Source organism: Aquila chrysaetos, chromosome 12 (genome assembly GCF_900496995.4).
Source record: "Aquila chrysaetos chrysaetos chromosome 12, bAquChr1.4, whole genome shotgun sequence".
In the NCBI taxonomy this organism is placed as follows: domain Eukaryota; kingdom Metazoa; phylum Chordata; class Aves; order Accipitriformes; family Accipitridae; genus Aquila; species Aquila chrysaetos.
Genome location: NC_044015.1, coordinates 27,341,403 through 27,364,747, shown reverse-complemented (window position 1 = coordinate 27,364,747; position 23,345 = coordinate 27,341,403).

Here is a 23,345-nt window from a genome sequence, read left to right as displayed (position 1 = left end):
CATTAAGCCAAAAATTTTTAAATACTTGTCTACACGTAACTGCACAATTCTCCCTTCAGTATGCAAGAGGAAGAGCCTTCAAAGCTAAATACAAACACCCTCATTCGCATAGTGCCGCTCACACACGGGCGAGGCCCTGGCCTTGCACAAGTGGGGAAACGGGCGCAAGATTTTCCCCCCCTTATTATGTCCCTGGGAAAGGACTGGAAGGATCCAATGGTTTATAACTTCCGTGAGTCCACCTCAGCTTAGGCAGGGACAACTTACTGGTAGAGATGAGCTACGAGGAACTACACGTGGCCCTGCAAGTGCTGTGTAGTTCACCACTTTAGGTAGCGGGGGAGCTGGAGCACGGTCCCCCACCTCCCCCTCTCCCTTCCCCCTGGGAGCAGCCCCTGCACAGCACCACTCGCAGCTGTTTGGCTCCTGCCATGGATCTCACCCTGTCCACAGTAAAAGGGCAGGAATGAACAAAGAAAACAAAGAGCTAGTGTAAAATAACTGCAGGTAGAGAGATGAGAGAAGGAGAGGGAAATGTAGAGAGAAATGTCTCCTTTTTTTGTTAGAAGAATTTGAGAAGGAACCCTAAAAATGAATGTCCCAAGCTGTCACCCAGCTGAACTTTTTTGTTGTTTGTTTTGACATAGAATGAATCCTTGCAGTTCATATGAGACCAGCTCTTAGTGAACAGCGGTTTGATACTCGTTCCATGGTTTAAGTATCTTTTTCTGGGGTGCCATATTGGGCTATCGCTTGTTTGCAATTTGCATGGTAAGCATTTGCAGGGCATACATGGCAATCTGCTATGAGTGGCTGGAAAGGATGGCAACGTTTATGAAGGTAACCCTGTGAAACAATTCAGAACAACCAAAGTCACTATCATAGCAAAAAAATTTGAGCTGATATTCTTTCAAATCAAGATTAGAGATGATTTCAAGTGACAAAATGGAACATTTTTCTTTATAAGCACCCAAAATTGGAAGAAAAACTGAAACTGGAGAAATTTTTTTGCACCCATATACCGTAAGTATAATTGATATTATATTATATGGCAATACTTTGCTTCTAGCTAGTAAGAAAGATCGCTATGACTTCAGAAATTTTGTGTATGACATCTCTTCCTCCATTTTCAGAGACAAAATCTGAAAAAAAAAGGCAGCCATTATTTGTGCAAACATAGGAGCTTCAAGAAACCAAAGCAAATTTTCTTACTAAAGCATACAGCAACACAAGACAGAGAAAAGAGTAGCACCATAAGGAAGGAGTTGAGAACAGAAACCCTCAGACAGTTCTGAGAACCGAAAAAATCCTGAAAACAGGAGACAACTAATAACCAAGACACTATTTCTGATGATAACTAAGAGATTTAAATAAAACAAATGTTACAAGTTTAAATTAAATTGCCCAATTAACCCCTTCATTCCCAAAGCCATGTATTTTTTCAGCAGAAGACAAAACAAATGTTTCTTTGCACACCTTGATTCACAATGGAAACGGTAAAGCTGATGTGAGCTAAGCTAGCTTTCTCTAGAAACCCAAGGTTGAAGGGAATTGTTTAGAAACAGCTCCAATTTTTTTTTTAATTCTCCACTCCCATACTTCAATATTCGCTAGCAGGCATGGACATCAGATAATAAGTTGTAAAGACTGAAAGGCCATGTGTTTCATAAGACTACACAAATATCATTAATAGGAGATGCATTTAATAAGTGCTTCTTCTTCTTTCTGTGACTCAAAGGACTGCAAAAGTTGTCATGGCAGAAATCAGAAACTTAACCACCTTGTCAATGTAAGAAAATATTATCTGAAACAAAACACTTTATTTTGGAAAAAAAAATTACAAAATGTCTTGACTGGTTTTGGTTTGGTTTTGGTTTTTTTTTTTTTTTAAATCAGCAGAGTGGAAGAAATCCTTCAAAAAGAATGAGCAACCATTTTTTAAAATATAAAACCTCTGTGCTCAGCCATCAGGGCCGTATGGTATTCCCAATGATCAGCCCAAGTAATCAAAAGCAGGGAAAGAGAGTAGCCCTCCTTACCCTAGCCTTCATGGCTGGATCAGCAGCACTTTGTAGAGACATTCCAATAGTTGGATTAGACCTACAGTCCTAGAAACATTGCCTCTTGGGTATGCTTGGGGAATAGCATTTACAGGTTGTGAAATAAAGAGAAAAAATTTATACCTAAAAGAAAAAAAAAACACAAAACCTATGATTTTATTTCTCTTTTTCTGGAACAAGTTAAGAGTATACCGAAATATTACAGTTTGGGGACAAAATGGTCAAATAGCTTAGAGGCAGTTGACATATTACAGTAAGACTGTATCAAAACATTACAGTTTGGGGACAAAATGGTCAAATAGCTTAGAGGCAGCTGACATATTACAGTTTCCCTGTCTGTGTTAGCATTGTTCTACAAAATGAACTCATTCCTCAGTTTCTTATGGAAGTAGCCTCTGATTAGCATTTTAACGAGGTCTAATAGAGATCCTTTATATTGAAATGTAAAAGTGCCAGTCCAAGAAAAATAAAAAGATACTGAATAAACTTCACTTATTTTCTTCCTAGCTGATGGTAAAGCACGCTTAAGCTTTAGCATAGGAAAGTCCATTTAGGGAACTTCCAGACATCACCTGTCTCTTTCTTGTTTTTCACTTGAAGATTTTATTCACTTATCCTTTTTTCTTGGCATTACAATGTGGATGGAGTCTTTCAACTCCACCTTTTCATGGGATTAAATAACCCAGAGGCAGCAACACAGTTACGGACAGAAGTGCACAGGAAAATGTGCAATATGTGATTCAACAAGGATAAAAAAGTGAAGATAAATACAATGAGGAGACTTCTGTTTTTACAGAAGCCACCTGTGGGAAGCAGAAATAGCTTGGGGACATTTTGCATAGGTCTACTTTTATGTGCTTCCAATATGGACACTGATTGATTATATCACATTTGGCCTTTTCTTCATCATCTACAATTCACAATGCCATGGTTGCTCTTTTTTTTTTTTTAAGATTTATAAATAAAACAAAGATTAGAAACTTGCAAAACTTAGCATAGTGTTAAATTAAACTTTAAAGGTGCATTTTAAAGTACTGTTTTCTTGCATAACTAATACAGAAGATGTTATTAGCATTTGCTTTTCAAGTCTGCAGTTGTTACCACACAAACAGCAGCTATAGCGTACTCCCTTCTTTCATTAGCTTATTCATATCACTCTCCCTGTGAAAAAGCTGGTGCATCTCTGCTTCTTAAAGTAAATATTTCATGGTATTAGTCCTAAATTCAACTCCAGTATTGATTATAAGGTGTATTACATTTGAGTTTTGTATGCATAGAATAAAAACAAAGATCTCAAAGTTAAAGTATCAGAGAAAGTTTAAAGCCAAGAGATCATGTCTTATCATGGTGACAGGGTTGCACACACTGGAATACACTGGTAATAGGCATCAGTTTTCTAAGAATTTTACCACGCAACATTGACTGATTAATACATTTGGATATACCTGTTGTCTTCAGCTTACACCTTGCCAAAAACAGATCATGGCAATGTTTGGAGACCATAAGATGATATATTTGCATATGCATTTATGTCTAAAGTAAGAGAATTTTGCAAAAAGATCACTTTAGTAAATCTCGGACTATAGTTGGCATTGCCATCCCAGTGCTAAAACCACCGTAGACACTTCACAGAAGAGAGCTTAACTGTGATATTCTTCTCAGTCATAACAACTGACAGGGCTGACTGTTTTATTTTATGCTGTCATTGTGCACTTTCCTAGACAGCAATGCTAAAGAATATATGGAGAGAGGGAAAAGGAACCACAAGACTAGGTCATGCTTATAGAGTGAGATACTAGGTCTTGCAAAGCAGGGGCACAGAGGAGGGGCCTTGGGGTGATGGTAAATAACCAACAGAATGCAATGATGCTTTAGCTAATGCACAGCAAATGCAATTCCTACATGCACAACCAGATGAATACAGAAGCTCCCAAACATCACCGAGTCATGTATCCCCTTCTAATAAAACCACTATTTGTGTTATCACGTGTTTGTTTCTCATTTGGGACTACACACTTTAGATCTTACACAGTTTCAATGAAGTGTTTCTAGACTTCATAGTCAAATATGTGCCAGAGAGGTTTAACATAACTAGGGCTTGCCAAAACCCAAGATCTCTGTTAAGGAAAAAAAAAGTTAAGACTTCGCAACATTTGGGAGCAAACAGACAACAAAAACCAGAAACCAGAGGTAGAGAAAGATAACTGAAGACAGCCAAATACCTCATTAGCTGGGTCACTCAACATTTTACTGGATCCAGTTAGGTACCTAATCCCTATGCTGCTGTTTCATCTTCCTTATTTCTGGACCAGGGAAACTTTCCCAATGGAAACTTCAGGTAAACAAGGATATGTTAAAATTATAAATTATGGTTTTGATGAATCAGTATTTTCAGAAAAAAATGTCTCATCAGAAAGCTCCCACTTTAGTCTAGTTACACCTGATTTTTTAAACACATCAGGATTTTAGACAGCGAACCAGGGGAAAGACAATATAAAAGGCCTTATGATTATTATTATTATTTATGGTTTTGTATCATTTCTATTACAAGAAAAATATTTAAATATATCAGAAAGATATTAAGGTATTGTGTTGAACTGTTTTCAGTAGATTACCGTATTTATCTAGGCTAAAGGATATTCCCGCTAACTCATATCTAGGTAACTGCTGAATATGAGCCAGAGTTCACTGTCTTTAGGTGTCTACAAATTTAAATCAAGAGAAATAGAAAACATTAATTATTTTAGCATTTTAGAAATGTACATATGCCAGATCTACACTCTGGAAATGATGTGTACATGTATAATGATGAGAAGGCTCCCCACACTAAACGGCTTGCAGTGTAACAAAAACAATGGCCATGAGAGCTGACAATCCAAGTTAAATAGCATATGTGCATACTGCACCATCTAACACCATATTCTAAATTTACAGTAGGAATTACTGAACAAAAGAGAAAGCTAAAATTTTAAGTTAAATTTAATAGTGAAATATGTCACAGGGCAAAATCATTATTCAAAGTAACTCCCAAGTGAAAAAGAGCAATTTAGCTAATTTGAAGACTGGGCTAGCTCAAAAGCACTAATCTTCAGTGTGTCTTTACTACTCCTTAGCAGATGGCTAAAACTGTATTAGAGCTCCAGAACATCAGAGTGAAGGCCAAGTGCCCAAAACAACACACCAAATGCTTTTATTTACTAATTTCTAGTCTCTGCCACACTATTGCCATAGTGCAGATATAAGACGTCATTGATGTAGTCACAGGCAGATGAGACACTAGAAATGAACTGCCATGTACTTTAGCTGCCACAGTAGCTCAGCTCTTTGGTGAGTATGACACTGCTGTTACAAGAATTGAACTTTACTAAGCAGGTGTTTGAGGATAACAGGTAATAGCAGTTACTTATCTTCTCATCAGAGAGTAAAGAAGGAAAGAATGCAAATTCCACTTAAAGTCTGCTTCTATTGCTTTATTTCTTCAGGTATTGCATGAAGTGGCAAACTCCACCAACAGGATTCCATCCCACCTGAACAAATGTTATCACATCAGAACAAACATTGTAATATTACTAAGTTAGCTGTAACACTGCTAGGAGCGTTAGGAAAATATGCTTTTACCTACATATGTGAAGAAAAATAACGATATTACCTCTTGAGACCACACTTGCTGCTTTGGGTTACTCTGAGTCACTATACATTAATTTCTTTTTACCTGCAGGCTGCTCAAATGTCCCAGCTCTTCAGTGCATCCCATTCATCTCCTTACATGCACTGCTTTTATTTCAAAAAAACAGAATCATCTTGATTTTATTCAATGTCATTGAACCACAATGACCCCTCAGATGTTCTGATTGCTTAACACAACTTCCAGTATGCCTATCTCATGGACCCTACTTGCCAAATCATCAAATAGGGGATAAAACTATGTTGGCCCACTGAGTTTAATGGAGATATAACAACATGTACCAGGAATTAGTGAAGAGCAGAAACAGAGTGGTTTGCAAGTCTTTGTGTGTGTTTTAAGAGAGAGTGTATCTCCAGGTTTTGGAGAGAATGACAGGAAAGAGATTTTAAAAGGCAATACATTTAAAACTTTCAACTATCAGAACCTGGTGTGGAAAAAGCTAAGACAGGGGTTTTAAGAAATATCGTAACTCTCAGTGCACTGGAAAACTCATTAGTTCAGCCCTCTTCAGAGCATCACCGACAACAGTTTAGAAAAGACTATAGGTGAAATACAGACTTTGTGAAGCTCATGATGTCCATGAATTTAGCTCCACTGAAGCTCTCATCATACAGAGTTCAGTTGCATTTAATACTTATGAAACTGGTCTGATGAATTCAGTTACTGAAGGAAGTCTGGTTTTAATTCCTAGAACTACTACTTCTTTCAATTTAAATTGATTAATAATAAAAGTTACAGCATTTCAGAGGAACAGCATATAAATTAACCATAAACTGAAGCCCTAGCCCATGGCAATAAGATACAAAGCTCTCCTTCATGTCAGCTCGGATGCAGCTTTCAAGCATATTCTAAAGGTACTTCTTCTGGATAAATATTTTATTTTGTAGATATAAATTACAGTTTATTGCCAGCTGTTTAAAATATCTATGATTTGGTAAGATGAGTCTTGCTAACCCCCAGCTGTCTCCCATTTACTTGAATTGGAAAAACACTGGGTAAATTGCTGCCCATGGAGCACAAACATAAGCAACTGAAGTACCCATAATTTGCTGGAGTTTTAGATCATCCTAATTTAGATATTTTTCAAAAGACATAATGTAAAGTAGACTCCACTTAATCGCCACCCTGATAAATAGCTCTATTGGGAAGATAATACAGTTAGTAGAAGGGTAAATTAAAAGCAAAATGTAAAAGCCATTCTGCATCCATGACATACCCAATGTGTTTGGAATGAAGTTTGATGGGCTGATCATAGAAGCGTACAGTGAACTACCACTGTATATGGCACAGCTGTTTATTATCTTCAGGGGACTTTCTCATGCTCTTGAATTGATATTTACACAACTACATAGATATAATTAAAGAAAAACTAGAAAGTTTCTTACTTCACTGTGCTCTTGGATAGCAGTATGAACACAGAATTCCCTGTGCTCTCAATGGGGCTTTTAAATATCTTTCTTTGCAGGTTTTATCATATGAAAGACTACAATAAGTAGGGATGTAGTATACAGTCTGGATATGTACCTGTGTTATATGTCAAGGTAGCAGCAAGAAGGGAACCTCAAGAAAAGAGAACTGACAGCACAGAAGAGGATATCTTATGCATCAGCAAGTCTGTAGCAATGTCTAATTATTTGTGATGTATTTTGTGGTTCTTATTTCTGTATGTTAAACAGAGACAACATATGGGGTGAATACTGGTTCATACTACACTATCTGTCAAAGGTATCTGTAGACTGCTAGGTACCATCACCGCTAAGCAAAAATTGCAAGCTCAAGAACCAAAAAATTGTAGCTTTTCAACACGTTACAGAGCTAGTATTTTATTCTCCATCAAAACCACATTTAATATTTCCTTTTGAAGGCTACTTATCACCACAAAGGCAATTTTGTCCTCTTTGACTAGTTAAAACCTTAATCTTTGGCTTTCTGGTTCAGAAGATATTCTTCATAGAATGATTTTTAACTGTTCCAATCCTTTTCTATGACTCTCAGCTGGGGCTGAGCCTTCCCCCTTTTTACAGGGCACAGTGAAGTCCTGATTAGGAGAGAAACAGAAGGCAGCAGTGGCAAGAGAGAAGCAAAGGAAGGAAAACATGCAAGGAAAGGAGACAGAACTGCAGAAGGTAGAAGTGTGGCTGACAGCCCTAGAATCCCCCAGGATCGCAGTCAGCAGTGAAGAGAATTACCTTGCGGAAAAGACACAGCTGGCAGGAAAGATGTCAACCGCAGGAGGTAAAGAAAAATGCAGGCAGGAGGAGAAACTAGTGAGCCACTCTGTGGACAGGAGTGCCTTGGGAGTAAAACAACATGGGTAAGATGGCCAATGACTTACAAATGTGCATGCAGCCCACAAATTAATATAACATTTGATTACCCCTATCAATCCAAAACGGTTTCCTTGGACACCAATCCAAGAGAACACTCAAATTACCTCTTCACTCACTGACAGGCATGGTTCAAGAGCAAACACCTTATACCCTCACACCCAAGGGTTTTAACCAGTCATTACCTCACATTTCCTTGTTTCCCTAATGGGTCCCATTTCATCTCCCTGGGTATTAAGAGCTGCTTCACAGCACATCCACGCAAGCAATCTGTAATAGTGCACTTAACCAGTCAGCAGGGGTACTGAATAATGAGCCCATCTGTACCGTCCTCCCAACCCTGTCCTGAAAGCATCAGTAAGCTCAAGGAGCAATATTTTCAAGGTACCACCATCTAACCAAATTTCTAAGTAGCAAAGGAGTACTCCTATTGTTAGGGTGCTTCTTGTACAGTATATAAAATGAGATTCTTACTGTTCAGTCAATAAAGAGTATTTCACTCTTTTTGTGCTGGCAGACAGCTGATAATGTCTACTCACAATAACAACTTTGTAAAAGGGAAACAGATGCAAATGAGAATCTTCATTCTCTCCTCTTCCATATTATGTCACAGGACACACCCAACTGGTGGTAAAACACTTGATAATCCCTATGCTTGCACTCAGATTAGAATAAAAAGATAAAATAACAATTTGGTGGAAATTTTTTTCATATAGGCGTCCAAGAGTAACAACCTTCTGAGTTCTGCAATGGCAAAAAAAAAAAAAAAAAAAGAGAGAGAGAAAAACATTTCTCTGATACTGCAACACCTTCCTTTTCTCTGTTCCTCCAAAAAGAAAATGCAGTTCTCTTTCATACAGAAGGAGTAGCTGGAGCTTTATACAAATTAAATGCTCAGGAGTGAAATCTATCTTCTATTCTGGATCAAGACATGGGTCAAGCAGATTTCTGACCAACAGGAAATATAACTACAACCGTATTTTCACTTGCCTCAGTTCCTGCTAGGATCAAAGCCCAGCCTGTCAATCTTCATTTATGTTTAGATATTTAAAATATTTTCAGTATCATTCTGGATTTTTTAAGCAGTTGGCACTGAGCAATATCTGAAGCTCTCCCACTGTACTAAACTATGGAAGTATTTTTTCCCATCAGATACTAGTACGGCAATCCCCTTCATGTCTAATTCTTTGACAGCAATTCAGTTTTAGATGTCTTATAATAGGCTCTGCCTGAATTCTGCCAGGATTGAATTGTTATTGATTGGTATGAGGCAATGGTGTAGAAGGGTGCATTTCCACAACTTGTATTTGGATGGGTCATATCTTTTGACAGCTGATTTTGTTAGAAAACCTGGGGTCATTGCGAGCACTGATCATTACACACCCTTGCATTTTTTCCATCACTGCAAGCTCAGCTTCTTACTCAACAAAAGACACAAGTAATTTTCTTTCTAAGGTCTATATAGAGGTTCTTTCATATAAGACATTATAATCGGTCTTTCTTTGTACATAACTTTGCTTCATATTACTCTGAAACAGTACACTAGGTGCACAAAAATGAAACATCTACCGTTTTAATTTTTGATCATATTACCCTGCCTGGGCCAAATCCAGCCATCAGTGAAGCCAATGGAACTATCCCGCAGGAGTAAGGCATGAGCCTGCCAATGCTCTTTGAATGCTGCTTTCTCACAGAAGCTCCCATGTGTCAAAAAGGTCAGGTCAAAAACACCAAAAAAAACCAATCTTACTCTGCAGGCAGCAAATTACTGTATTTTTTGGCTTCTTTTCATCGTCAGTATCAGAATTGTTCTCATTTGTTTGAGGGACACATGGCTCTCACTAATCAAAGTAATGCCCCCAAACCTCCCTGCATCGCACAATCTTAGGTTTTCAAAAAGAAGAGGGAGAGAGGGGGAAGAAAGAAAGGAAAAAAAAGCCTAAACCTCCCTCTACTATTTGTCTAAAAGAATACCATGTTCTATTTGAAATCAAAGCTGTCACAGACAAGTTTTAACATCACTGAGCTTCAATTCTGCTGTTGTCAGTCTTGTTGATGTAGAAAACACTAGCAATTATCAAACACAGTCTTAGTATATCAGCTAGGAGTTTTAATCAATCCACTGTAAGAGAGTTTAGGAAGGAGAAACAGGTTGCGGGCAATGGATGCCTAGTGCCAGTTTCCCACCTCAGCACAGCCTACCAGCCTGAGTGAAGCTTCCCTATAAGCATGTTTTTCCCCATCACTGCAGGCTCAGCTTCTCATTCTACAGAGATGAACTTCTCTGCGCTGCTGTGTAAGTCAAGCCCGTTCACGTTCCATTTCTACACTTATAAATGCCAAAATACACCAAGTCAACAAAAATTTATGTATTTGACTTCAGAAGATGAAATGATGTAATTAGTAACATTACACATTTTATTACTGTTGCTTTGATTTAAATTGTTAGTGGTTTAAACATCTTAATTTCAGAGTGAATTATATAATTGGTTTTGTTGCCTGTTTATCGATTTTTTTGTATAATTAGGAACCAGTAATTTACTTTATATCTCTTTAGTTTAATTGAGTTAATAATGTCTGCTGAGAAGCATGATGTCACACTCCCAGCTACTTGGCTGGAAAGCTGGGGGAAGAGCTTTCACTGGACGTAAGAATTTCAAAGGGCAACTTTTCTTCCAGAGCTGTAACTCTGCAAAAGCTAGCTTTCTGTTGAAATGACACAGCTGCTTCCATATTTTCGTGGTTCTGTTATTGCTCTTGTGATAGATCATATTAAAAAATCTTTCTTGACATGCCATGGTTCTCCCTGATGATATTGTTATCACAAAACACTATCTACTGTATCAATAACAGCAAATAGGAGCAAGGACAGTCTGTACTGAAAAAGAAAACCTTAGCTTTCAGTTAGGGTCTAATAACTAAAATTGCCTCCCTTGAATTCTACCAATACAGCCAGTATAGCGCATCCATCTCCACTGGGGAGTAGCATTTTATCAACCCTTCAACTTTTCATGACCCAGCCAGTCTGGAAAAGACCCCATCTCCACTTGGACCATGTCAGGGCCCCACAGTAATGGAGAGCATCTTTGGCACCAGCCTGCAGATGAGGAGCACTCACTTGCCAGCTGCTGCATGGCATGTCAGCCTCTCAAACTGAAATCCCATTTGGTACGTAACATGGATCAAGAGATCACATGGAGGCAACTGCGCCTTTGGGCCACACAGTACCTCACACACAATGAATAGGATTTGACTGGTCTGGTGGAAAATCAAATAAATGCCATATATTGGGATAAACTTCCTTAATGACAGTAAAACAGCAGCTACTTTAGGGGTTGTGCCACAAAAAATTCAGCTTAAAAACAATCACCATGAGTACAGTAACTACAGTCACCAGACAGCCTAATAGCCTAAATCTTGACTTCCTCTAGAAGTTAAATCCCATAAATAAAGATTACTGTTAATAATCCCTAAAACTGGTGGAGCTACTCACCAGTAACTGAAAGAACTTGTTTAAAAAAGCCACATCTGTTAATAGGCATGTATCTAATATTGGCTCCCAAATGCTCAGTGCTTGTACAACACTTTCCATCTCCAAATTGTGGATAAATATTAACTGACTGATATTTATATATCACAGAGAGGGAAAGTATGTAATTGCCATATTCCAGCTGGAATAATGGAGATGTTAAAAATATGAAAACAAGAAAGGAAAATGCAGTAACAACTAGCGTAGCCATGGAGAACTCCTCATAAAACTGTCTGTGACAAAAAAGGAAGCACCACATGGTAAAAATGCAATATTATAATCTTAGCTGGGAAACATAGTACTAAAAATGTTAATTTATGAATGGACTAATTCAATAAATGAAAAGTCAGAAAAAAATGAAGCTACATGAAATGAAGAAAAAAGTTCAGTATCATTTCTGTCATTCCAAGACAGAACCACTCCCACAGCACCTCAGACATCAGTCATTGGATAATACATCCATCCTGCATCTACAGCCCACAATATGCTCTGCTGACTCTGACTTGCCAGCATGGACGATATGGGCACCCTATGTCCAGCACTGCCTGCATTCAGAGCAGTTACAGGCAACACTGTACGGCTGCTAGTAAGATTTCCTAGGTACCCAGTAAGTGTAGTTAAGGCAGTTCTTTTAGAAGGTGACTGGTATTAGCACTTTCTGCCCCACACACAGTGGTGAGGTTCAGAACTAGAGAGTGTCCAAGTAGAAACAGGACTCAGGAAAATGGGAAAAAAAAGAGGAAAAACAGCCTGTAACAACCTGCAAATGAGGGTACTCAGGAGAGTAGCCTTAATCTAGACCAATCTATTGTATAAAGAGCCAAGCACAGTTTTACCCCTGAAGGAGCCTTGGCTTTTGAAACTCAAGATGCCCACAGTCCAAGGCTGAGACTTGCCCATTAAATGCAAGTGAATACTTAAGTCTTGTATTCTGGCTCACTGCAATACCCATTTTGAAAGTATCTGTACAATTTAACCTTCCAGTGCCACAGCCAGCAGCAAGACTTCCTAAATTAGCAAAAGTAATAAACAAGAGCCTCATTAAATCTTCCTCTTTCCTGTTTTTTTATCCCTGTAATGAAGCTCTCTGTCCTGTAACTCCTCTCATTTCCCTAATTCTCTCTTCATCACTGTTTTCTTTATCCTTTGATATGACAGAGTCTCCTGTCATGTTATGATAGAGCTACGTTTTCTAGAGGGCAGAGTGTGAAAAGGACAGGAAGGCATGTTGTTCTTAAAACTGTGGCCCAGCAAGGCAGATGGCTCATTAATGTACTAGTCTTGCCCTCTCAGCAAGGAAAAAACACACACTCACTTACACAGAGGGGTCAGCCTGCGAGGCATGCTCCCTCTGCTAGCTCGAGTCTGGCTGCTTCTGTTCAAGCTGTCTTCTGTACTACTTAGGTTCACCTTTATGCAGCAATGAAGTGAAAGATTTTTTAAAAGATGTCAGGACAGCTCTTGCTGCACTCCTTACAGCTTTGAGTCTGGCAAAATCTGAAACTCTTGAGAGCCCCTTGAGATCAGCAAAAAAAACCCCTTGGTATCATGTTTCTTTGCAGACATCATTAACTCAATTAAACAAAAGAGAAATAAAGTAATTTACTGCTTGCTAATTACACAAAAAAAAAGTTTAACACAAGCAGGCAACAACAAAAAACTAATATAATTCACTCTGAAATTAAGATTTTTTTTTTAAAACACCCTCGGCTTCTATCAAAGCAAGTAATAAAATAAGTGTATTGTTACTAATTATAGCAGTTCATCTCCTAAAGTCAAATACGTACAACTGTGATGACCTTATATATTTTGACAAATGAAACTTGAAAGAACAAACACAGCTCATCAGATCAGTTTCCTCAACAAGGAAACAAGGTCAAGGCTATAGGCATATAGTTTTCCCTGCTTTTCTATCTTTAAAGAAGGTGTCAAAAGCACATTGACAAAGTCTGACAACCACAGATGATTCCAGGAAAGGCTTTGCCACTTTATTTTTCTTCTTATTGTCATTTGAAGAATGGAAATAAAATTCTGTTATGCCACGCACTGCCCCATCAGGACCCCATCGACTATTTGCTAATGGAAAGTGCATTGCTCCCTGCATTGCCGCCCCTGGGCTCTCCTTCTACAGTACCATGGAAGCAGGTGAACTACTTCCATATTCTAATACCACTGCCTTTTTACACTGGCTTTTTTCCTTAAATAATGAGGTTTAGTTGCGGTAATCGCTCTCCTACCTCTGTACTGCAGAATAGTTATTCCAAACCTACTTCAGCAATGGTAAGGACATAATGGCAAGTTGATCTATCCCTGAAAAGCTAAGGAGCACTTTATGAGGGAAAGCACAGGGAATTCAGGGAGGAGAAAATATCAAAGACTTTTCCCATTTGAAATTAACTCCTCAATGCCAAAATTGCCATTGGGCACCCAGCATCCCCAGACCCTCATGACTGTAATGGATTAGTGCTCTGTTTACTACCCCAGACACTGTGTTAATAAGCATCATGCATCCTGGTTCACAATGTCATATAATACCATTGTTTCTCCAGATTTTGTGTATCTTTCATACATTCTACTTTTCATAAATTCAACTTGTAATGCATTTCAACTGAAGACAAATTCGTATTTGTTATGCAGTCTTCAGCAATCATGGCAGTTCAATAAATGAAGCTTTACAAAAGTCTCAGAAATTAAGAGATGCTTGCTGTGATTCTGAGGCCTCTAAAAATTGAAAGAATCATTCTACTTTCTAATGAGAAATTGTTTTGAAGCTTCAATGAGAAAGGAAAAGAAGGTATCAAGGCATAAGGCCTGTGTTTCTTACATGTGTTTCTAGAGATCCCTTACCTGTGGATCTCGTCTCAAGGGACAAGGCTTGGGATCTCCTGAGTTTCACAGGAATGTAAAGGTTTCTACCATTTTGCAGAAAAAGTGTATTTGGGTATTTTGTTTTTAAATCAGCTCAGCTTACTAATAAAACCAATGCTATCTACCTTAGCTACTGCAGATCAGGATCCAGACATGTTGGTAGGACAGTGGGTGGGGAAAAAAAGAGAAAAATGGAAGCGAGCATGCCTTCCTCTAAGGTCACGTGGATCCTACGGTCGGTGGATCCCTGTTGAGATCCCCCTTCCTAATTGATTGTCTTGCCCAGCAGGAACCTGCAGACTCTCTAGGAGCTAAAGGAATGGGAGCTGCACTTTTTAGCAGTAGTAATTGTCATTAACAAGGCAACTCTGCCAAGAGGGTTGAAGGCATCTGTTATTTTGTAAAATACTTAGATGGATGATACATGCACTGTACCTGTTTAAGTGTGTGCACTGACTCGTATGGATGCAATGTATCAAAGCAGCAAAATTACTGCCCAATAAGCCAAGGCAGAACTCCTGAGCAACAAGAAAACTGATCTTATTTTACTCTGAGTTAAGGATAGTTGACTTTTTCTCTATTAGTGTAGCTTTTGATGTTATAGTGTAATTAAATTTGAACCCAATGTGCCCAACTTCTGCAACAAATGATATATATTTCTCTTTCTTCTCTTTGTGTTGAAAATATATCCTGGCTGACTGGAATCACTGTGGCAAGCTGTAAATGATGTATGAAATGAAAAATCCCTGCTCACTGCAAAGAGAGAATATAGACAGGGCTCAGCAATTGCTGCTGGGCTATGCTATTTGCTGAAATATTCAGCTCAAATGCAGTCACACAAGCTTGCCAGTGCTGACACTGGGCAGCAAGTTGCATATATCATTTTTCAGTCTTATTCAGAACCAAATGACTAAGTGATATCTGGCATGATAAATTCAGAGAAAAATTACAAAGATCCTAAGGCAACTTCAGTTGTTGGGGTTTCTTTTATTTACTCAAATGACTAATGTTCAACTGCCTCTGTCTCACTAATGCTCTGAACTTTAGAAATTCACAAGGTGACACCAAGAAGGGCTGGACAGCTGGAAAAACTATTAAACAACAAATGGTTTGACCACTGGGGAACTATTTCTAGACACTATTTAATATATACTGAACCAGTGCCACTTTTATTAGAGTGCACTGCAATCAGAAGGGTTCTTTGAACATCTTCGACCAAAGTCAGAGGCAAAGACTCTCTCCATCCTATGGTATGACATAGAAATACATCTGTATCTCAGTACAAGTACAAAACAATTTGCGTTCCTACACAGGACTGTTGGTAGATCAGAGATATTTATGTTAACTGTTGGGACTGAGGCTATGATTTAACAATATACAGACTTTTGCAGATTATGGAGTTCCTGCTAACCCCACACCCCCCATTTGTTGTTATCCCACAGCTCACAGTTTCCTCCATCTTACCAAGGCAACTGAAACATAGCCATGCTATGAACTGAATCAGGAATCTGACCTGACTTTAACAAACTCTGTCTAAAAAAAACCAAAAGAAGGGAAAGGAGTATTTTTGGTAAGCCAGACAAGTTCTCCCTAAATAGATGGAAGGGCAAGATGAAACGTGAGACCCTGCACAACATTAACTTAGGGCAAGGCTGGGGCTCATTCTGTCATTACAAGCATCCAGGGTGGATACCCAAACACCACAAACAACTGTTTGGAAGAGCTGTCAATTACAAACCTAAGAGCTAGGAAGGAGAAGGGAAAGGCATGGCAGCTGAAAAGAGGGGTGACTGTGTTGGCAGTAAATCTGTGACTTCTGTCTCCTGTGATGATTGTAAGCCTGACTGACAAAATGCAGATCATGTAGCACCTATGGGGTTCTCTTTAAAGATTTTTATTCTTGAAGCCCTTCAAAGATCACACAACAAGTTGAAATTTGAGATTTTTTTCTGCCCCTGTGTTCTTCCTTCCCTCTCTTCCATTGAGCTGGCTGCAAAGGTTAGAAACTTGTCTCACCTCCCCTGAAGGCAACCAGCAAAAGGGAACCTCAAAAAAAGGCTTTAAAATCCACATACTTTAAAATGTATTAACTGTTAAACTTTGGTTTTGTTCAGACATTTTTTACATACACATTTTCATGCATTATGGAAGTTTGGAAGTCTAGCTTTACATACTTAATGTTTAACCTTCCAGGCATATTTTTGACTTCTTACCCCCGCTAAGTGGGTGTTAATTCAAACTAGTCAAGAGGGCATGAACTTGAACAAAGATCTCTTCTCCAATGTTATTTTCTCCAGACCTTTCAAAGATAAGGTTAGATATATGTGTCTGATCCAAATGTGGTGCAAGCAGTTAATGGCCCTCAAAGCACTAGTATAGCACCTTGAGGCCAGAGTTGATGAACTGAAGGAGCAGGGAAATACGGATGTCTCTACAGAAACAGCAAAGCAGTCCTACATCGGAGCTGGCTATTCTTACCGTGCAGCAGGGAATACAGCACATATAAGGGGAGTTGTGGGGAAGGTCGCTATTTTAAACATGTAGAATATAAGAGAGACAGAAGACTACACTGTAAAATGTACTTAAATCAATTATACCCATATGGATATAAGCCCAAATGACAGAAAACAAAGATGTTAGAAGCATCATTGTGTTAATCATCTCTTGATTAGGGAATGAACTCTGACTGCACAAGGTATTTTATTTAAGGTCTTTTTCCTCATGTGTTTAAACAGTGACTAGCACAATGACAGCATGGTCTGCAAATAAGGCTGCTGTGCATTACCATAGTCTGAATACTTTTTCCTACACATTATTTATCCTAAGCATTGTTCTAACATCTACAATCCCCAGTCATGGGGCAGGACCCAACTGAGAAAACCAAGTCTAATAAAACAGCAGTAACAGGCAACTTCAGCCCTTTGTATATAAATTAGATTGCTTAATACTGTTACAGCCTGAAGATGAGCAGAACTCCATCTGTGCATGGCTTTCTGCATTTGTGTGAGCCATCATTTGCTGCCCTCCTGCAGCACGGAGGGCCAGCTGGGAGCTCCCTCTGCAACTTCAGCGTAGCTTACCAGGGAGATCTAAAAACCAGGATGCAGTCCCTGTGGCTAACAAATTTGGACAAATCCAACGGAATGTTCTGAGAGGCTAGGAAAGTTTAGAAGAGGGATTTTTGGACTGACTGCTGTGGCGACGTTATTGCCTTTACTCATGGCCAGCAAAAAGACTGAAAAAAATAGCTGACATAGAAAGATGGACCCAAAGAAAACAAAGATCAAATCTAAATATTGAAAGCAAAAGATGTAAAATAAAATAAAATAAAATAAAAATATTTAGTTCTAAGAATCAATAAAACAGGGAACCTGACGCATTAGAATAATAGAAAACAAAGGGCACCAGAAAGGGACAGAAGCTAAGTCCAAAACAATTGAATTACTTTTGGCAGGAAACTCTGCACTGAGGCAATACCTGGCCCAACTGCCTCTCCCTAGAGTAACTGAAGAAGGGTGCACCTAATGTATGAATGTCAAAGAGGTGTGTCTGGGGCTGTGAGCTGCCTCTCTCCTTTTCTTCTCCTGCAACAGCAGGCATTCGGCAACACAAACCCTTGTGGTGCTTCTTAGCACCTTGACAGGAAAGACACCTCAGTGGCTCCATGAATGATTTTGGATTTCCTCTGTCCCTGGAGACTAGAGCACTCCAAGTTTGCAACTTACACTTTGATTAAACTTATCAAAAAATTAGATAATATTTGTTGTAAAACAAAGAAGAAATTTATTACCTAGTCTCAAGATCAGACTGTTAGCTATAGCACTGGATACAAAAGGTCACAAGTAAAACCCAATTTTAGTCTAATCTTGCTTCAATTAAAGTTTTCTATTTACCAATGGAATACTTTTCTAATTGCTTACTCTCATTACATGGGATTTCAAGATGTATTTGACGCATTGGAGACAAAGGTTAAGGTTAACAAACATAACCTGTCTCCTGAATGTCACTGCCAGTGATCAGTAATTTTATCTTACCTGACCCAAGAGTATGTTCATTTTGAATTCCAGTCTGAGGTGCAAATATAAATGTTCTTGCTGGCTCTGCTGACCTGCTGTCTTGGGTATCATCTCCACCCTGTTACACCTATCAGTCAAAAGATATATAGGCTCTCAAAAACCTGTTAGTGGCTTCTTCCTGATCATTTCGGGTGTAAAAGAGTTATTCCCTCTTTATACCTGCCAACTGGCTGTTTATCCTCAGTCTGATCTGTTCATTATGTATAGGTTATTGATTCATTCATGTCAAATATCATGAGATTGATGATACATACTTTCTGTTTGGTTCATAAGTCATTTCACTAGCTTTCTATACTAGTATACATGACATTCATAACAGTTATTTCTGGAGTTCAGGGCCAATGCATTCTGCAGCAAGTCCCACAGTTCTGGTCCTCATGTTCCTCGCAGGTTTCCTACCTATAGGACTTGGGATGGTGCATGTCTGTCTGTTCCAGATATGTAGGTAGGACACAGTCAGCTAAGGTTCTGCATCTGGGAATGAGAACATCCTCTCAGAAATAGCCATATCCATAGATTTGGGTTGGTTACAGGAGGAAATACATATTAAGTGCAATAGCACATGGAGACAAGCTAATCTTCATGCAGATATCCTAAGGGAACTTCAGAATGAAACAGCTGAGCTGAATACAAAAAAAGTTATCAACCTAAAATTATCTACTACTGCAGGGGACTTGGGGGCATTGTTAATTTGTGTTTATCCTTCAGAAAGGTATTGGGGTGATTCTGGAAGCCAGGCACTATTAAGACTTTTTTTTTTAAAAAGTGCTGAAACAACTGCAACAAGAATAAATTACACATGTTGGGGACAAACAAGTACAGCTCCTACAAAGGAAGATGTGTCACTGTCATCTATTTAGCACTTTGGGGATTGTAAACAAAACTGAATGAGGAAGAAACAGCAAATATTTATATGGGCTTCTAAAGCTTTTGACAAAATAAACTAGATCTTGAAGTCAAACAATGTCATAGATTAGATACTGACTTCAAGACAAGAAAGTATAAATAAAGGAACAGTTTTCAATCTGATAATAAGATGGGATTGAAACCTACTGGTTATTCTGTTTGTGGTTTTCTTAATTTATCTCGTAAAGTCTTCAAATCAGGAATATTCTTCTGAAGCACCTGACTAACAAGACCTCCCTCTTGACTGGAATTTCCATACACTCACATGAGTGACATTTAGGTAACTAACCTAAGATTTTATAGTTACTGAAATTCTGTGCTGGCAAGGAGAAATCTCCTCTAGCTATGAAAGTCACCTTCCCCTTTTTGGAAGCACAGTGATGATACCTCTTAAAAGCAGGGGCCAGGGGGGAGCAGATGGAATGTGTAAGAAGTACTGCCAGTCATGAACCCAATGAACATTAGAAAAGAAGTTTCCAGGCTGATTCTAAGTCCTGAACGTTAGGGGGAAGAAAAATGCCTAGGTAAGAACAATGCTAGAGACTTCAGAGTTTGTCTGAAAAAATTTTTTTAGACTATTTTGCTAATCTGATGATTAGCAATTTTCAGATTGTCCTAGGTGTCTGCTTACAGATATATTGGCCAAAGGACTTTGTGAAGAAGAAAGTCATGGATACTTTTATGAGGAAAAAGCAGAAATAGAAACACTTTCTCCTTGCTGTTGAACGCGTCGCCATTTTTAAATATGAACCAGGAGAATGGAGTGACAAAAAGCCATGTGCCAGTACTAAGGTCTCTGATAATATATTAGGCCATTTATGATAATTGATCACTTCAGTGCCTCCAGCTTTACCATCTATCAATTCATTTGCATAAACAATAAAAACTTAAACTTCCTAAAAGATTAAAAAAAAAAAAAAAAATCCAAGAAGCCTGTGCTGAAACATAGGAAGTTATCCTAAACTCTCTAGTATTCTCTGTCTCCAGCAGAGCACACAGAAAAGATACTCACTGCACAGAAAGAGCAGGGGAAGACGAGAGCTGTACAGTCACTGCAAAGGCAAATGAAAAGTAAACCAGAGCAAGCAGCAGTAACTGTGAACTGAATGAAGGAGATAAACGATAGGGGTGCCTCCAGTACTGTTACCAATAACGCAGCAAAGAGGAGAAGATATATCTTGCATCTTTTACTACATGAAACTATTTGATCAGCGTGCCTGAAACATTCACACCAGCCATATGACCATGTTGCACTTTCCAGCAATACTCATTGCTGTACAAAAGAAGTTTAAAAGAGTCAGGAGTATATTTTGCTTCTCTGTCTATGCAACATCAAACATTTCTTTAAAGCACTGTCTCTCACTCAGTAAGCCAACCCTTGAGACAGACTAAGTCTATACTCCCAAAATAGGCAAAATATGGATAAACTGGTAAGCTGTTTTCTGCATTAATATTTTGGCTTGTCACCTCTATCAGCAATTGATAGTAACTTTTGAAAATAAGCTAACTGTTCTTTACACCTCTGGGTTTAACCACGATCACATACCAGAACTTCATGACCAAATTAACGTAAGGTCTATCCCTTTCCCTAAGGCCTCTTCCCTGGCAGTATTATTGCTGCTAATATTGTAAGTGTAGTGTGAAATGGCCAATTCACACATGTGCCATGTTTTGCACATTGCCTGAACCTGCTGGAACATGATTTTCGTAAGAATGATGAGAGTAATAAACATCTTCTGGCAGAGGCTTGCAAAATCTGCACACATTTTACTCACGCAGTAATGGGCCATAAAACTCTTAGAGAGCTGCAGGAGAAAAGCAATGTACGTACACATGCATAAATTAAAAGAAGAAATGTGAACTCGGTGGAACACTACTCTTTTAGACATTTGGGAAAGGCACGTATAGTGGGAGAAAACTACATACATACTCAGTAGCACTCACCATAGTCAGAGAAATAAGAGCGTACTAGTTTCCAAAACTACATTTTATGGGAGAGCTTTCAGTGATCCAGTCTCAGCAGTTGTCTCAACTGGATCCTAGGTTTGAGTCTTCCACATGGGCTGTAGCAATGTAGCAACAGCAACTATGCAGGCAGAAGAAAGTCTTAAAATTTACTCTCTCCTACTAACCTATTAGATGCATTACTTGTACTTTCACTGGATGACCAGTAGGGAGGATCCCCAGCATTTACTCTGCTTCACTAACCAAGCCTAAACCTTACTGGAAGGGTTTCAGATTTTTTACAGCCTTTAGAGAAATGTAGAAATCATTTGCATTTTTTTTTGGAAAACCAGTCTGATGTCAGTTAAAGCTTTCCAATTGTCTTCTCACTAGCACTGAAAATCATCTGAAATGTTAGAGATCGCAACAACTACTTCATTGCTACATATTGCTGAATGTTTTTTGTACCAAGTGGGATGACAGCATGGGAAGTCCAATGCCACAGTGCTCTCCTTGTAGTCTTGGCCCCCTCATTTGACTAGCTTTTGGAAGAGCTACTGCTAAACTGCCATGGTCCTTCCAGAAGCACAGGTAATAGGAATTGCTGTCATGCAAAGCTAACTTTCTGGGATAAGGAGGTATCTGACAGCATTACATTACTGACACATAGCTGGATTTCTTCCAAACCAAAGTCCAATCAGAAGGATAATAAAATTGCTGTGGATTTTCTAAAGCTGAGAGTTGAAATTCAACTTTTATGCTAGAAGAATTCCACCAGCAGATCAGGAAGGTCTTGGTAACTTTTGTGTAAAACACAAGCAAGAGGGGGGGAAAAGACTTCAATTTTTTTTTTTTTTAAGTGAAATCTCTGATCACCTCTATGTTATTCAGATTACCTACTTACAGTCAGTGCAGCAGGGCAAGTTTTTGCTTACCAAGGAACCAATTTCAAGCCTGAAATTGTAAAGTAATTGACATTCTGCATGCTGCTGCTGCTTCAAAGAGACTGGGGGACTTCAGCTCCTGGTGTTGCCAACAGTGTGTAGCAAGTATTTCCTGCATTTGTCGAGAAGCTCTGAACATGCAGAGAAACACTGACTGGATGGTGACTAAGGTAAGTGGTGTAAGAAGCGCAGTTTTGCAATGAAGTTAATGAAAGCACAGTCTTAAGTGCACAGGAAAACAAAATCCTTTTTTTTTTTTTTGCTTTCTCATTTTAGGAAATTAATTTGGATCATGAAAGTAACACTTGCACTTAAACAGCATGAGCTCTGAATCAAAAACAGTAAACGCATGGGAGAAAAAACAAATTTTTGGCACTGAAACAAGTGCAATCAACAGGGCTTAACCAAACAACAGGATACTCCCCATTCTCCTGTTCTGTGTTAGAGATGTGGTGTTCAGCCATGGCCTTCCTTCATTACTTCTGAACAGCTCCTAGTCCTTCCTATCTTTGACAGAATCTTGCTTTGAGAGTTTTTAACTACTAGTGACTAGCAACAGGTCAGCTAAGTGACTAACTCCTGGTGTAGAAACAAAGCAAATGTGTCTGCTTCAATGAAAAGTTGGGTAGGACACAAAAAAGCTTTGTCATGTTTTTTATCATGTTCCTCCTTGAATGCCAACTACATTAAAGTCCTGTACCAAGTTTCACACCAAGCACTGCTAGATGGAAGAACTCTTCCACGTGTCCATGTTCAAAAGTTCCTCCAGCTGCCCAGTGGCATGTGTGCCAGGGTCTCACATGAACTGTCAACTATCAACAAAACCTAGATCTTTCATTGTACTTTCACTGTGACTTGCTGTGTCTGGTCTCAATTTATTATTTTGCTCTTTCTTTCTCTTTTAATAAAATTGAGGGCCATGCCACATAGTAGAGGTGACAAAATGAACTCCTGTTTGACACTACCATGACCCTGAAACATGGGCTCTTTCATGCTTATGTGAACT